The sequence below is a fragment of the Pleurodeles waltl genome, chromosome 4_1 (assembly GCF_031143425.1).
Source record: "Pleurodeles waltl isolate 20211129_DDA chromosome 4_1, aPleWal1.hap1.20221129, whole genome shotgun sequence".
Classification (NCBI taxonomy): domain Eukaryota; kingdom Metazoa; phylum Chordata; class Amphibia; order Caudata; family Salamandridae; genus Pleurodeles; species Pleurodeles waltl.
Window position 1 is genome coordinate 972073912 of NC_090442.1, and position 18334 is coordinate 972092245.

The window sequence follows — 18334 nt, forward strand, 5'->3', positions numbered from 1 at the left end:
GGTCGTTCCACCGCTTTCTGATATCGTCCCGATTTCGTGGATGCTGTCCCACAGCGTTGACCCTGTCCACTATTCTTTGCCATAGCTCCATCTTCCTGGCAATGGTGGTGTGCTGCACCTGTGTCCCGAAAAGCTGGGGCTCTACCCAAACTATTTCCTCCATCATGACCCTGAGTTCTGCGTCTGAGAACCTGGGGTGTCTTTAGGGTGCCATGGGGTGGTGTGGATGAGGTGTGGGGTGGTGTTTGCGGGGATGAGTGTGGTGAGTGTAGTGGTGTGTGGTGTTTTGTGCGTGGTTGTTGTGTGGGTGATGGTGTAGTGTGCCTCTGTGTGATGGTGTTCTCTATTCTGTGCTGTCTCTCTCTGGGCTTCTTCTCTGATTTGTGGTCATAGGGGTTTGTGGGTGATGTGGGTGTGTGTTTTATAGTTAATTGGGTGTGTGGGAGTGTTGTGTGTATGTGTCTCAGGTGTGTGTATTTCAAATTGTCCAATGTGGCTGTGTTTTGGAGCTGTATGTGTATTTTGAGCACGGCGGTGTGTACCGCCAATGGAATACCGCGGTTGAAAGACCGCAGCATGGATTCGTGGGTCGTAATGGCATGGGCGTTTTTCTGTTGGCGTGACGGTGGAGGTTTGGTCTTCGCCAGTTTAACGCTGGCCGTTGGTGTGGCAAACTTTTGTTGATGTCGGGTTTTTGGCAGTTTGCCTCTTGAGGGTCAGAATGACCGTGGTGGTTTACCGCGACCGCGGCGGTGTTGTGGCGGCCTTCTGACCGGAGGGGAAGCGCCTTTTACCGCCGAGGTCAGAATGACCCCCAATGTGTTCTGCAGCCCAGCAACCTCCAAAGCTGTGGGAGGACTGGCTGTCTTCACCAAAATCAAGATCTCCCAAGAACAGTGGACCTGTGCAAGAAGAAACCAACTTTAAAAGAAAAGAACTCTGGCCTGAGGAACTGCAAAACCACCTCTGGATCCACCTCTGCACCCGATGCCCATGGCCTGCGAAGGTTTCCCAGTGATTCTGGGTATGAGTCCACAGTGGGCTTTCCCCTGCCGTACTCTGCCTCAAAGCCTGCAGCCTCAAACCAAAGACTCCCCCTAACAGTGACCTGCCTGGTCCTGACACCAAAGGACACCCCTGCAACCAGAGCCCCTGGGCCTTGGGGAGCTGTCCCTATGCCCACCAGCATCAGGACTTACCTAGGCAGCTGTGGATTTTCTTTCTTCAGCTTCTTGGCCGGAGCCTGCAGCTTTTTTCCAAAACAGATCTCCTTCATTGTCTTACATTGGGTGCCCAATGCTTTGTTGGCACTCTGCACCCAGCTGCCCCTGTGCCACTGAGGGTTTACGTTTGGTGCTGCTTCATTGTCCCCCACTTACCCTAACCCCTGGAGATCAGCCCCTGACACCACTATACTCACATATGAGCAACCATCTTTGGTTACCCCAGTATCCGTTGGTAAACATTGGGTGCCTGACACTGTGTTGGGACTTTGTACCCAACCGCCTCTGTGTCACTGAGGATGTAAGTTTGGAACTGCCTTGTAGCCCCATTGTACTAACCTCAACCCCAGCAGATTGATCCCTGATACCGCTTTACTCACCAGTGAGCAGCACATCTTTGTCCACCCCTAGTCACCACTGGTTAACATTGGGCACCCGACTCCGTTTGACCACTGCACCCGGCTGCCCCTGAGGGTGCACTCTTGGTAATACTTTGAACCTTGCCTGGTGTTGACCTAAAACCCAGAAGACTGAATTTGTAAGTTGTGTACTTACCTACAAAGCTGCATTCTGGTTTTCCTCCCATAGGTTAACACTGCTGAGCTGAAAAATTGCACTAATTGTTGTTGTTGAAACTGCAAAGTATCAATGCTTGAAAATCTACTTACCTGATTACGAAGTTCTTGGATTTGAAACATATACAAAAGATTTTTTTTCTTTTCGAAATTGGTCAGATTTATTCTTTGACTGTGTGTCTCATTTATTGCCTCTGTGAATACAACAAATGCTTAGCACTACCCTCTGATAAACCTAACTGCGCGACTACACTACCACTAAATAAAGAATTAGTCCTTTCTACTTTTGCCTCTGCAATACCAATTGGGGATCCACTGGACTTTCTGCAAAGTGTACTTCGTTTTAGTGCACTATATAGTGAGCCAACTTCTTACATTGGTGGAACAGATGTGGGCTCTGGGACTTTGCATTTGCTGATACCACTTTGTCAATAAGTGTTAGACCTGGCAGCTTTTTGGCGTGTCTCCACTGCCTTTTTGCCTTCTGGCCTCCTGTTTTCATGGTATATTGAACTATGTTCTTGCTGGTTTATTGTCTCTGTGTACTTTACTACTGCTGATCAGTGCTAAAGTGCAAGTGCTTCCTATGTAAATTGTAGTGGTGATTAGTATATCCATGATTGGCATATTTGATTTACTGGTAAGTCCCTAGTACAGTGCACTAGAGGTGCTCAGGGCCTACAAATCAAATGCTGCTAGTGGGCCTACAGCACTCACTGGTTGTTTCACCCACAACCAGTGGTCCCGTAAACATGGCTCGAACCTGCCACTGCAGTGTCTATGGTGGTCATTTTGACATTGGCGATGACTGTTAAACTGGCAATAAGACCGCCAACAGGCTGGCGGTAATTACCTCCAAATTAAGAGCATGGCAGTGATAACTCCCATAGGCAGCCAATGTACCACGCCATCCGCCAAGGCGTTTACACCGCGCATCACAGCGGTAGCCATCAACAGCCAGGTGGAAGGCAAGGTACCTCCCACCATATTATGACACTGCAAACCGTCACGATTTCCGGGGTGGTACCAATGTGTTAGAAATGGCGTCTTTGGTTGGCAGTCAGGTTACCCCCTGTCCAAGCAAGGACCCTCACTCTAGTCAGGGTAAGTCACACACAATCCAAATTATCCTGTGCCCACCCTCTGGTAGCTTGGCACTGAGCAGTCAGGCTTAACTTAGAAGGCAATGTGTAAAGTATTTGGGCAATAAATCATACAATAACACAGTATAGCACCACAAAAATACACCACACAGTGTTTAGAATAATATTTAATATTTATTTAATAAGATGCAGGTCAAAACAATTAAAATGCAAAAAGTATATGTTGAGATATCACTGTAAAAGTGATATAAAGTGTCTTTAGTCTTTAAAAAGCAATAAATGTCTCTTTCAAGCACAAAGTACCCAGTTCGCATGCAAAATCTCCGCAAAGAACCACAAAGAAGGAGATGCGTGGAAACAAAGGGGGTGTGCGTCAATTTCTCAGGCCACACACAGCGATGCGTTGTTTAGTTTTCACACAGGTACGGCTGGGTGTCGATTTCTGGCGCTCGGTCGTGGATCCTCTTCGGGTTGCGGGGTTTTCGAACGCCCAGGAATGTTGCGTGGATTTCCAGTGCTGACAGGATGAAGTCACAGGGGCTGCGTCGATCCGGTGGGCGTTGCGTGAAAATGTATACCACACGGCAGGCGCTGTGTCGATTCCTCTCTGGAAGTCAGGCTTCATCGTTCTGGCTCGGCTGTGCGTCGATCCAGTGGGCTGCGCATCGAATTTCCAGTCGCTACGCTGGCGCTGTATTGATCGTCTCATTGCGGAGTCGGGCTGTGTCGATCCGGTTCGGCGTGCAGTGAATTTTTCACCGTGGTGCAGGCTGTGCGTCGTTTCTGGCAGGCTGTGCGGCGATTTTTGCCGCACAAGGAGTCCTTCTTGTAGAGATGAAGTCTTTTTGGTCCTGAGACTTCAGGGAACAGGAGGCAAGCTCTATCCAAGCTCTTGGAGAACACTTCTTCACTACAGCCAGAGAGCAGCAAGGCAGTAGGGCAACAGCAAGGCAGCAGTCCTTCACAGAAAGCAGTCAGGTGAGTCCTTTGGGCAGCCAGGCAGGTCTTCTTGGCAGGATGCAGGTTCTGGTTCAGGTTCTCTTCTCAAGGAAGTGTCTGAGTTGGTAGGGGCAGAGGCCCTGTTTAAATACCAAAATGTGCCTTTGAATTGGGGGAGACATCAAAGAGTGGCTTAGAGGTACACAAGTTCCCTTTCAGTTCAATCCTGTCTGCCAGGCTCTGTAGGGGGTGTGGCAGTCCTTTGTGTGAGGGCAGGCTACAGTCCTTTGACATGTAAGTGTCAGGCTCTCCAACCTCCCAGCCCAGGAAGACCCATTCAAAATGCAGATGTTTGCAAGTGAGGCTGAATATCCTGTGTTTGGGGTGTGTCTGAGTGAATGCACCAGGGAGCTGGGAACTAAACCCAGCCAGACGTGGATTGTAAGGCACAGAACGATTTAAGTGTAGAGAAATGTTCACTTTCTAAAAGAGGCATTTCTAAAATAGTAATTTTAAATCCAACTTCACCAGTCAGCAGGATTTTGTATCACCATTCTGGCCATACTAAATATGACCTTCCTACTCCTTTCAGATCAGCAGCTACCACTCAAACAATATACGAGGGCAGCCCCAATGTTAGCCTATCAAGGGAGCAGGCCTCACAGCAGTGTAAAAATGAATTTAGGAGTTTTACACTACCAGGACATGTAAACCACACAGGTACATGTCCTGCCTTTTGCCTACACAGCACCCTGCCCTATGGGTTACCTAGGGCATACCCTAGGGGTGACATATGTAGAAAAAGGGGACTTTTAGGCTTGGCAAGTACTTTTAAATGCCCAGTCGAATTTGGCAGTGAAACTGCACAGACAGGCCTTGCACTAGCAGGCCTGAGACAAGTTCAAGGAGCTACTTAAGTGGTTGGCACAACTAGTGCTGCAGGCCCACTAGTAGCATTTAATCTACAGGCCCTGGCACATATAGTGCACTTTACTAGGGACTTATAAGTAAATTAAATAATCCAATTGGGTATGATCCAATGTTACCATGTTTAAAGGGAGAGAGCATATGCACTTTAGCACTGGTTAGCAGTGGTAAAGTGCGTAGAGTCTTAAAGCCAGCAAAAACAGTATCTAAAAAGTGGAGGGAGGCAGGCAAAAAGTTAGGGGTGACCACCCTAAGGCTGTCAGGTCTAACACAACGCCATCAAAAGCCTGCCGGAAACACATCACAGAAAACCAAAGACTCACCAACAGAGACACAGAGAACAATGTCGCCATGGAACCGGAAATTCAAGTCTTCCTAATGCTCTTTTACGCCATGCTCCACCTGGAACACCAACCCCAATGACGACAGTGAGTATAGCCGCCTAGCACACAAGGGAAGAAGGGAGGAAAAGGAGAGTGACACACACGACACACACCAGACACACATACACCATACACACAACTAGCTGCAGACGTAAACCAATGGCACAGTACACACGGCATAATAATACAAGAACTACAGGTTGGCAGTACTGAAATTGTAATTGCAAGGCAACAGCCACCATATAAACAAATTTTAGAACAAAGATACATGAACAATTGTCCAGAAAGATCCAATGCCCAGTCCATAGTACATGAGGCCCATATGGCCAAAGGGCACAGTCCAAGCCCCAACGTGATCCTGACTAATTCTGCACAAAACTGTGCAGGGGCAACATATCAGAAGTGGACAGGCACCTCAGTGGGAAGAGTAGTGGGGGCCACATCAGCTGAAGTCGGGAACTTGCTCACTGCTTCTGCAGGGGACTCCATGCCCATTTCCCAATGCTGGGTAATGTAAGGTCACAGTCTCTGAGGTGGGGAACATTTCCACTGCTTCTGGAGGGGGCTCCATGCCCATTTCCCAATGCTGGTGAGTGCAGGGTCACAGTCTCTGAGGTCTCTGAGGTGGGGAACGTGCCCACTGCTTCTGGAGGGGGCTCCTAGTACAACAGATCCTGGAGGGTGGCCTACATGCCCTCTGCTGGAGGTGAGGGCTGCATTGTCTCTGCTGGGGGTGGTGTCTCCTGGGTAGCCTCTGCTGGAGGTAAGGACTGCATTGTCTCTCCTGGGGAGATGTCTCCTGGGCAGCCTGTGCTGGAGGTTAGGGCTGCATTGTCTCTGCTGGGGGAGGTGTCTCCTGGGCAGCCTCTGCTGGAGGTGAGGGCTGCTGTGGCCCAGCTGGAGGTGAGGGCTTCTTGCCTGTCATTGGTGGTTGAGATTGAACCTCTTGTGTTATTGGTGGTTGAGTGGGAACCTCTTCTGTCATTGGTGGTTGAGTGGGAACCTTACCCCTCCTGGCTGGTTTAGTGGGATCCTTCCCTTTCCAGGCTGGTGGAGTGGGATCCTTCCCTTTCCTGGCTGGTGGAGTGGGATCCTTCACTGTCTTGCATCCACGACTAGGAGGTGCTTCCACTGTCCCCGTGGACCATTTGGCTGAGGTGCTGGGCTGGGTCACTGGGACCATGCTCTTACGGGCAGGACTGTGGGAGAAGGAAGGAAAAGGTCAAGCTGGGCAAGGAAAAGCTTCTTAGGGATAGTGGAGAGGGATGATGAGGAGGGATGGGAGTGGAGGTTGAGGGAGCGGTTGTTGGAGGAGTACGTCTGCTGGATTTGGGTGCAGGTGCATGGGCAGTGTGCTGATGTGAGGTGGATAGCTTTTGGGTGTCTGAGTGCCTGCTTTTGTGTCTTTTGGGGGCAGACAGGGTGGGAGAGGACACAGGGGACACGTGGATGGATATTGTGGAGGTGTCTGCTAGTGAGGTGTGTGTGCTGCTTAGTGTGGTGCTGCTGGTGGTGGCTGTTGAAGTAGTGCATGTAGGTGTGAGTGTGGACGTGACTGTGAGGGAGGTGGAGGAGGAGGGGGAGGAGGAGACAGTGGAGGCAGTGGATGTGGATGTGTGTGCAACTGTCTGTTGTTAGTGTGAGTGCTTGTGGACTGAAGTGTTGTGCCTGTGTTTGACTGTGCCACTCTTTTGTGATGTCTTGTGTGCATGCTCGTCTGAATGTGTGCATGGGATGGGTTGGGGTTAAGGAGACTGGGACTGGGAAGTGGTAGTTGGAGGGGGGACGGTAGGAACAGGGACAGTGGCTGCCATCTGAGAGGAGTCAAGAGCCTGAATCGATCTCTGTTGGGCCGCCAATCCTGCATGGATGCCCTCTAGGAATCCATTGCATTGCTGCATCTGGGATGCCAGCCCCTCGATGGTATTCACAATGGTTGACTGCCCTACAGAGATGGATCTCAGGAGGTCAATAGCCTCCTCACTCAGGGCAGCAGGGCTCACTGGGGCAGGATCTGAGGTGCCTGGGGCGAAGGAGATGCCCACCCTCCTTGGTGAGCGGGCATGGGCAACTCGCTGAGGTGCTACTGGGAGAGCAGTGCTGGTATGGGGGTGGCGGCTCTACCTGCAACTGGGGTGGTCACCGAGGTGTCTGCCACCGCCAGGGAGCTTCCATCGGAGGAGGAATCAGAGTCTGTGTTGTCACCTCCTGTCTCCGCCGTGGTGCTCCCCTCACCCCTTGCCCTCCATCTCACTGGTTCCCTCGGCATTGGTGGACTGTACAGTCTGGGTCCTGTGGGATGCAGCTCCCTCTGTCGCCAGTGCCCCTGCTCCTCTGCCAAATTATGCTAATACACACATGAACAGGATGACAGAAAGAGAAAGGGGGAGGGAGAGAAAGGGAGCACTGGGTCAATTACAGCACCAACACCACAGTTGGCATACACAGCACCGTCACACAAAGGGCTCAGGATTGAGTACTATGCATTGCACTGGCATTGAATTGGCTAGATGCCACAGCGAGATGAGGGCCAAACACCTCCAACTGCACACCTCCTGGTACCCACAAAGCCCTGTCTGACATGAAATGCAAACAAACTAGGTAACATGTATTTGCCATACACTCATTACCCTTGAGCTGGATCACGCTGCAATGTCTGTCCTGGCATTAAGGGGCACCTACTAACTCACACCAACCACCGGGATCCATTGCCACCTACCAATTAATATAGTAATGCCCAATGTACTCACACCCTTGTGGCTGCTGTGATGCCTTTAAGAGCCCATCCAGCTCTGGGTAGGACACCGCCAGTATGCAGGCCAAAAGGGGGGTCAGGTTGCAACGTACACCCCTTCCTCGTTGGGAGCCCATCCCCAGCTGGGCCTCCACGGTCTTCCGTGCCCAGGGTCGCAGGTCCTCCCACCATTTCCTGCAGTAGGTGCTCTGCCTGCTGTAGACTCGCAGGGTCCGCACGTCCTTGGCGATGGCACGCCTCAATCCCTTCTTTTGATGGGTGCTGACCTGCAGAGGTTATACAGACAGGAGGACAGCATTACACATACGATCCAGCCTGTCACACATATGGTCCAAAAAGCCTGTTTCCAAATCCATTGGCACACACATCGCCTGGCGCACACCATGTATACTACCACCAGACATCCCCCCACACATATGACACGATGCCTGCACACACACATCTCCATCCAACCCTCCCACATGTATCGTGCCCAAGGTGTACTCACCTGTTGGTCTGGAGGCACATACAGCTGTCCATACTGGAGCAGGGTCCCGTCCACCAAGCGCTCCAGCTCCATTGAAGTGAAGGCAGGGGCCAGTTCCCCGGTCACATGGGCCATGGTAGGTTCTACACACAGGTCACAGCAGCACACACAGTGTAAATGTTGTCCTTCAGAAAGTCAGGAATCAAGTGAGGTTGTAGACATAAAATGGTGGTCACGTCCACGGCGGTGTACACCGTCACCACCGCCACTGATCCCCATTGGCCACTGTACTCCATAGAGCCCCATATTAGCCAATGAGGAATTACCCGGCGGTGCAAGACCGCCTTCCGCCACAACGCCGAAAGTCGGCAGAGGTACCTCACTTCTAGCTGTCCCTAAATACAGGACAGGCGGTTGCCATTTCATACCTGCGTCATTGCCGAAAATCTCACATACATTGCCATTCCCACTGTCCCATCACATTAATGGGGTATGCACACTGTGGTGGTGGTTCCATTGTTCAAAGTGTGACAGCCTACTCACTCTTGTGTCCCTTAGATACCTACCACTGCGGATAAATAGGAGGAGGAAACAAAGCCCCATGTACAGACCCCTTGTGAACTTGGCTTCACAGGAGGACAGGCACATGATACTCACCTATAGACTGGACAGGGCTACAATCACAGAGCTGTGTGCCCAATTGGAGCCTTACCTGATCCGTCATCCCAGTGGGATCCCCCCTCTTCTGCAGGTTCTATCAGTGCTCCATTCCCTGGCAACTGGTTCTTTCCAAGTGACAGTGGGCTTGGCAGCAGGAATGCCACAGCCAATGTTCTCAATCATGCTGGCAAGGGTGTTGTTTGACTTGGTGAAACACATGCAGCTATGTTGCTTTCCCCCAGGTGGAAGATTTGGCCACTGTGTAAGTGGGATTCTATGCAATGGGACATATACCCAATATTATTGGGGCGATTGAGGGTACACATATTGCTTTTGTCCCCCCCCCCCCACGCCAGAATGAACAGGTGTTCAGGAATCGGAAGAGTTTCCACTCACTCAATGTGCAAATGGTGTGCCTGGTGGACCAGTACATCTCCCACGTCACTGCCAAGTATCCTGGGTCCGTGCATGATGCCTTCGTTCTGAGGAATAGCAGTAACCCAAATGTGATGGCCCAAATATAGAGGCACAGGGTGTGGCTAATAGGTGAGCCAGAGTCCCCACCCACTGTATGTCAGTGTATGCCTTCAAGTGTTATCACCATAGCATTGTGTAAGGATACATTTTATCCCTCAATACTTGCAGGTGACTCTGGCTACCCAAACCTATTGTGGCTCCTGAACCCTGTGAGGAATACCAGGACAGGGGCTGAGAACCGTTATAAGGATGCACATGGGCGAACCAGGAGAATAATTGAAAGGACCTTCAGCCTCCTGAAGGCCAGGTTCAGATGCCTGCAACTGACAGGTGGATCCCTGTGCTACTCACCCGAGAAGATCTACCAGTTAGTAGTAACATCTTGCACAACCTGGCCCTCAGACGACATGTGCCTTTTCTGGAGGAGGAGGGGACTGGAGATGACCCTCTGGAAGCAGTGGACAGTGAGGATGAGGAGGCAGAGGATGAGGATGAGGACAACAGAACATCAGTTGTACGTCAATACTTCCAATGACACACAGGTGAGACAGTGGAACTGACCATTACTCTGACTATTGATTTATCTGTGTGGCTGTAGCATGAAGGCATTCACTTCCTTTGCATCGCAACTTACTGTCACCTATGGCTTGTCCTTTTAAAGATGTTGGTGATGTGACAACAGTTTTGTGATGTGTTTACTACAGACAGCTACAGGTCATTATTTGTATGCTATCACAGTGTTCAGATCATTTGCACTAGATGTGACTGTTCCCATAAATGCACATTTTCAATACATAAAACATTGTCACTCAAGTTGTGTTCAAGGGTGTTTATTGTAGTGTGAATAATTGACTGAAAAGTGCAATGGAATGAGGTGATGGTAGAGGAAAGTCCAGGGTATTGTTCCAGTCTGTTTGTAGCACAGGTCCAGTGCCCAAGGGGCCATAGGAAGGGGAGCAAATGCAGTTCAAAGTGGACAAGGTGGCAGGGTGGGACACAAGGAAGACAATTGGGAGAGTCTCATTTCCTGGTGATGGTTCTGGTCTTGGCAGGTGTCTCTGGCTTCTGTCTGGGTCACAGGGAACGTTTGCAGTGTGTTTCAACCTCTGCAGGGAGAGGGGTGATGGTGGCCTGTGGGTCCTGTGATGGAGCCTCCTGCCCACTAGCTGCAGCAGAAGTTGTGGGCTGGTAAAAAGACTGGCTAGTGCTTGGGGCCCGATGGTGTGCTGTTGATTCCCTTATGATGTTGGCCATACCTGCCAGCTCCCCTGCTATGGAGATCATGGTGGTGTTGAGAGCCTGCAAGTCCTCCCTGATCTCCTGATGGTGTTACTCCTGCAGCCGCTTGTTCTCCTGCATGTTGCTAAAGATCTGGCCTATTGTGTCCTGGAATTGTTGGTAGGCCCCCAGGATCTTGGTGAGTGCGTCCTGGAGAGTCAGTTCCCTGGGCCTGCCCTCCTCCTGGTGCACAGCGGTCCTCCCAGTGTCCCTGTTGCCCTCTGCCTATTTCCCCTGAACGGTGTGCCCACTGCCACTGACCCCAGGTCCCTGATTGTCTTCGGTGTGAGGTGTGGACTGGAGTCCCTGTACAGGTGGGCACACTGCTGATTGACGTCTCCTGGGGACAGAGGTGTGGGGATGATCGGTGGGTGCTGTGGTGTTGGATACTGATGGGGGAGGCTCTGTAGTTGACTGGGAGTGGGCTGGGGTGACCGACTGACCAGTGATCCATGATGGGCCAGGTAGTTCATCTGGATCCAGAAGTCTAGTGTTAATGTCATCACTGGGGGCACCATCTGTTGGGGGACTGGTTTGTTGTGGCACCTCCTTTCCGCTGAGATTGACTGGGGCACCTGTGGAGATGTAAATTATGTATTATGCTTCATATCTGTGACATATTGTACAACCCTGGCTTCCCATCTATTGTTGCTGTTGCCGTGCCACCTTTGTTTGTGTATGGTGATGTGTTGTGGGATTATTAGTTGCCCTATGCTGTGCATGCTTTTGTGATGGGTGTCCATGCAGGGTTGGGAGGTCTGTCCATGCAGTAGTATAACATGCAGGGTTTGGCATTGGGGTTAGTCATATGTGTAGGTGCAGTGTGTGGGTTGGAGTGGAGTGATGGGAGTGAGGGTGAGGGGGTGAGAAGGCATGCAGGTATGGGGTGATAAGTAGTAAAGGTTGGCTCACCAGTGTACAGTCCTCTGGCAACTCCAGTGAGTCCCTCAGGATGCAGTATTGCCAAGACGGGCTCCTCCCATGCTGTGAGCTGTGGGGGAGGAGGTGGGGGTCGACCGCCAGTCCTCTGTATGGCAAGCTTGTACCTTGTTGCCACGGAACGTACCTTCCCCCATAGGTCGTACAACTTCTTCCTTATGTTGTTTCTTGTTCTTGGAAGCTGTCCCACGGCGTTCACCCTGTCCACGATTCTCCATCACAGCTCTATCTTCCTGGCAATAGATATTTGCTGCACCTGTGCTCCAAACAGCTGTGGCTCTCCCCTAACTATTTCCTCCACCATGACCGCAACTCCTCGTCTGTGAAACGAGGGTGCCTTTGTGGGGACATGAGTGTTGTGTGGTGTGTGTAAGTGTGTGGGTGTTGGGTGCTGTGGTTGGGTGTGTGAAGTGGGGTGTGTGAGGGATGTATGAGTGTATGTGGTGTGTGTGTATAGTTGTCGCAGTGGTCTTGGAGTCAGTCTGGTGGCAATAATTTGTATTAGTAAATGGTTGTTTGTAATGTGGGTGTGTATTTTATAGTGGTGTGGGTGTGGTGTGTGTATCAGTGTCAGGTGTGTGTTTTTAATGTTTAGTACTGGGTGTCCATTTTGAGCGCGCCGGTGTGTACCTCCAATGGTTACCGCAATTGAATGTCCGCCGTGGTGAGTCGTGAGTCATAATGTGGTGGGAGTAGTTTTGTTGGTGTAACAGTATGGGTTTTCATACCTCCACTTTATCACTGACCTTTGGGCTGGCAGATTTGTGAATGTGGCAGTATTCTCTTGGACTGGTGCATGTGTCATAATTTGGTGAACAGATGTTCCCCTCCGAAGCGGAATGTTGGCGGCCATCACCACAGCAGTAACCTGGATTTACCGTTAATGTCATGATGAAGGCCTATGTGTGCAGTTTTAAGCTGCTAATTCGACTTGGCAAGTGTACCCACTTGCCAGGCCTAAACCTTCCCTTTTAATACATGTAAGGCACCCCTAAGGTAGGCCCTAGGTAGCCCCACGGGCAGGGTGCAGTGTATTTCAAAGGTAGGACACATACTGGTGTATTTTACATATCCTTAGGGTTTCAATGTTGCAAGGCCTATCTCTCTCATAGGTTAACATGGGGTTGCCTTTAACTAACTTTAAAGTGCATATTTCCTTTGAGAGCAGATGGAAAAATTGAGTTTAGAGTCTCTGAACTCACAAGTTAAAAAAAACATATTTTTGTGAAGTTGGTTTTTGGATTGTGAGTTTGAAAATGCCACTTTTAGAAAGCAGGCATGTTCTTGCTTAAACCATTCCGTGACTCTGCCTGTTTGTGGTTTCCAAAATCGCAAGGCCAGCCAAGAGCTCCCGAATCTCTGGTATGACCAAAAAGCTGCACTGGTGGAGTTCCAACCAAGGCAGAAGGTCTGGGTTTTGGAGCCTGTGTGATCCTAGGACCCTTTAAGACAAGTGGAGTGGACACTACCCCACTCTAGAAAGAAAAGGGGAAGTCACCTACCTGGTAGACTTTGGCTCTTGCAGGAGTCCCAAAAGAGTTATCCATTTAAACTGGTGTTGACTTAAAACCCTGAAGATTGGATTTGTAAGTCATGTACTAACCTGCAAAACTGCATCCTTCTTTTCCTCCCATAGGTTAACACTGCAGAACTGAAACATTGCACTGTTGCTTTTTGAAACTGCAAAGTATTTATGCCTGGAAATCTACTTACCTGAATATGAAGTTCTTGGGTTTGAAACATATATGAAAAGAACTGTTATTTTTCTAAATAAGTCTCAGATTTATTCTTTGAATGTGTGTCTCATTTATTGCCTCGGTGAGTACAACAAATGCTTAGCACTGTGCTCTGAAAAGCCTAACTGCCCGCCCATAGTACCACAAAATAGAGCATTAGGTCTAGTTACTTTTGTCTCTGCAATACCAATTGGGGATCCACTGGACTCTCTCCACTGTGTACTTCAATTTAGTGCACTATGTAGAGAGTCAGCCTATGCCAGCAGCAACCAGAAATGTATGTTCCCTTAAAGACCATCAAGAAGATATATCACAAAGTTGTGAGCTGCCACATGATATGAGGAAGTTATGTGAGAGTTGTGAGAGCAGTGTGAGGATGAGTAAGGTGTGAAATAGCTGAAATACTTTGCAGTGTGTATGGACAGCAAGGTAGAAGAGGATCACAACAGATCAGGTGTCCAAAGAAAACAGGTGTGGTATAAGAAGGTGAAAAAGGAGGATATATGAGAAAGAGGTAGACAGCGAGAAATGGAAGGTAGGGAGAGCATGTTTATGACAAGTGAAAGGAGGTTAAATGATGAAGAAGAGTTCACAATCCAGTAGGTAAGAAAAAGTTAATGGTGCATGAGATAGCTGAGAAGGCAGTGGCAGCTCATGGAAAAGCACATGTGAGTCAAGTGCCTGGATTCATCCACAAAATATGTCATAGTGATTGTACAAGCAGAAAATGTTGCCTCACTCCCAGAGGAGGGGTTGTCATCACCTAAATTGGCAAAAAGCCCAGCAGTGGCCCTTAGAAGTGATGACGCAGTGTCAACATCACTTTTTTGCGGTTAATGATTTGTTAATTTGCAACCACTGCTTATGCGATTTATAGTTATTTACACCTGCCTTATTCATTGTTTTGTAAATCATTTCAGATATTATTTTTCATGTTGTTTTATATTTAGGTTTAGCAGACTGACTGAGTCAAATATTTTGATTAGCTTTAGTTAGCATATGTGCAATTTAATATTGTCATGGGAAAGCGTACGTGCCTTTCTTTATGTTTGGAATAAATATTGTCTTTCTGCTTGCTTTGCATAAAACTTTTTCTGTTTCAGATATTAGAGTCACCATGAACTCATGTAGAAATATTATTATTTGTTAAATTTCATTTTGAAGGTCACAGAGTAACAATTAGTTGCTTTGGACAGTCATTTCAGCACCTGAATGGCATGGAAAACTGATAAGGTGAGTTAAGATGAAGGTCACATTGAGAGAAGTTGGCATTATATAAACTGTGAGAAGGACGGCCGAAACCAAGTATGAAGAGAGCACTGGATTTTTATTGGTTTCTGCCCAGTGGAAACTTGAAGAAAGTTTCATGTGGATGGAACTTGTGTTTTAACTGTGTGAAGCTTGTTGTTTAGTTTGATCACTTGCCCTTGTGCACCTTTGCAGGCAGACGTCCTTTCCCATCTCCACTTGAGATTAATACTCCTTATTTTTCTCCTCATAGAGATATCCTTGAGAGTAAGTATATTACTTGTCATTCTAATTAGAACCTTTATCTGGTTCTACTTGAAAAGTAATGAAATTGAAACTAATAGTTTAAAGCAAATTTCTGGAGGGGTCTTGGCTCTGCTAGTGATTGAAGGCAGGTAGACTTTAGTTATTTAGCAAACAATGATTTACTGGAAGAGGAAGATTGGGGATTAGCTCCATCTCAAGGGGAAGAAAGTTCCATAGTTTGGCTGTGCCAACCATGAAACTTCTTCCACACCAAGAGGCTCTTTTGAACTAAGGAACAATGATGTATCTGGCTAGACAAGAACTAAGCGTTCTTAAAGGAGTGTACCAGGTAAAAACAATTCTGAGATATTCAGGGCCGGAATCATTTAGAGCCCTAAAGGCGATGCAGGGGGCCTTTAATCCCATCTTCCTTGTTATAGGCAGCCAGTGAATCTTAACCAGCACCTGAGATGCAGATTGATATTTGGTGAGCCCCATTAAGAGATGTGCTGCAGCATTCTGCAGGATCTTTAGTTTGTGGAGTAAAGATCCCTTACTATCATTTAACGGAGATCAATAGGAAAAAAGGACAGACTTTCCACAAGAGCTTCATAATGTAAAAGACTAAGAAGGATACTTCATTGACCTTATCTCCAAATGACAATTTGTGTCAAATCGTATCCCAAAATTCCTAACCTTTGTTTGAACCGAACGTTTGTGGCCACCATCTAGGCATCCAGAATATGAGATTGTTGATTAGGAGAAGAACCTCAATTTTCCCGGAGTTTAACTTAAGGCAATTGGTGTTCATCCAGTTGTCAGTTTGCCTCATACAACTGTTAAATCTGGTGGCAGTTTCCTATGGATCGCTAGGTACTAAAACCGCAATTTGTGCATCATCAGCGTAAGAATCTACAAAGAATCCAGAAGACTTGATGAGTAGCCAGTGGGGTGACATATTGATTAAAAAGAGTAGTGCTAAGGAAGGAGATGGCCCCATAAGGCAGATGGAAAGGATCAGAAATAAATTCACCTACAGCAACAGATTGTTCCTTCCCAGATAAGAAGGATTTCAAGAAGGAAAGGGCAGATGCCCTGATGCCTAAGTTAATAAGACAGTCAATCAACAGGTCACGTTGACCATGTCAAATGCTGCTGAGAGGTCCAATAATATAAGAGCAGTCTTGCCACCCTGATCTAGAGTAGCCCTTAGGTCTTCTGAGCCAGCTATCAATGCCTACCCAGTGCTGTGTCCACCTCTGAAGCCATATTGTGTGGGGGCAATAAAGAAAGCCAATTTAGAATTCTTAATTTGTTTTCATTACCTTGGCCGAAAAAGGAAAACAAGAGATAGGTGTATATAAACTCCGATGTTGAGGATCCAGGGTCGTGTTTTTCAAAAGTTAAAAAATGGAAACTTTTCTAACCTTTGGGAAAGTAGCCAGAAATTCAGAGAAGATGGGCACTAATGATCCAAGGGGCCAAGTGAATTATCTGTGGTGGACAGGGTTTGAAGGGAGGTTCTGACTTAATGGACTTAATCAGGCTTAATACCTTCTCAATACTTCTGTGGTAGTAGGCAGACAATTATCATCCTGACAGACTGTAACACCATGCATGTTAGCTGCAAAGGTATTAAAGACATCTTCCATTTTCTCTTGAAAGACGCTTGCTAGGGTATTACAAAAGATTTGACTACAATTATTGAGTCTTTCCTGGGGCGAGCTGGCCAGTGGCTTTTCCAGGTGCAAGACCTTCCTCTGTACACATATAGGGGGTCATTCTAACCCTGGCGGTCCGCGACCGCCAGGGATAAAATGACGGAAGCACCGCCAACAGGCTGGCGGTGCTTCCCTGCCCATTCTGACCGCGGCGGTAAAGCCGCGGTCAGTAAAGGGGATCCGGCGGTTTCCCGCCGGATTTTCCGCCGGATTTCCCCTGTCTGGGCTGAATCTCCATGGCGGCGCTGCAAGCAGCGCCGCCATGGAGATTCCGACCCCCTTCCTGCCACCCTGTTTCTGGCGGTTTTTACCGCCAGGAACAGGATGGCGGGAACGGGTGTCGTGGGGCCCCTGGGGGCCCAAGCACTGCCCATGCCACTGGCATGGGCAGTGCAGGGGCCCCCTAACAGGGCCCCAGCATGATTTTCACTGTCTGCTTAGCAGACAGTGAAAATCGCGACGGGTGCAACTGCACCCGTCGCACCCCTGCAACACCGCCGGCTCCATTCGGAGCCGGCTTCTGGGTTGCAGGGCCTTTCCCGCTGGGCCGGCGGGCGCTCCCTTGGCGGGCGCCCGCCGGCCCAGCGGGAAAGCCAGAATGGCCTCCACGGTCTTTTGACTGCGGAGCGGCCAAGTGGCGGTTCCCGCTTAATGACCCCCATAGTGTGGGCTTTAGCGTGCCAGATCGATGGTTCTTTGATGGATGTGTATGCATCTTGTAGGAGGTTGAGTTGTTTGGTTGACGGGGGTGTGAACCCTGGCCAAGCAACAACCACAATCCTTGTCAGGGTGAGACAAAAGCCACCCCTGAATTAACCTGCACTCAGTCTTCTGGTAGCTTGGCACAGAGCAGTAAGGCTTCACTTAGAGGTAATGTGTAAAGTATTTGTGAACTCTTAAAACTGTAATAAAGTGAAAACACAACATAAAAGGATCCCAAAGCAGAATTAAAAAAGTATGTTTTAATAGAGAAAACAAGACCAAAACAACAGCAATCCAATCAACAGAACAGGAGATATACAAGAGCAACGCTTTCAGTGAAAATACCCCCAAAAAGCAAAGGTTAGAAGACACAAATACACCCAAACATTAAGACTTCGTGTGTAAGTCATTTCTTAATTAGGACATTAAGCATGTAATGGTTTGGCTTCTTTGCAATTTAGCACTAAAACAGTAGAGAAATAGATTGTGTTGAATTATGCATACGGAACTATAAATATCCTTTCTTTGCAAATAACTTTCCAGGTTGACTATTGGCATGAATTATGATGATGATTTATGCCACTGCAGCTATCATAAGAAGTAACATTGGTAGTCTTATTGGTGAGGCTGTCAGTACCTAAATTTACTATGGTAAGGGTCCACACAAGGACTATCTTGAGTTGGATAGTCCAAGGGAGACCTGGGGCTATGTCATTGCATGTAGAAGGCAGTGCAAGTATTTCAATAAGTCTCCTACCAAGCTACTGCTCCTCTAACCAATGCAGGAACCCTGTGCCCTCAGCTGAGCAGATATCAGAAGTAATTTCCCAGTTGCATCCTGAGTGAATGGCCTAATTGGATTCTAGCCTTATTAGAAGCACCCCTAGTTCCTCAGCAGTGAATCCAGAGGGTCCAAGACCTACCTAGTGTTTGCCCTTGCTAACCCGGCTTGATGG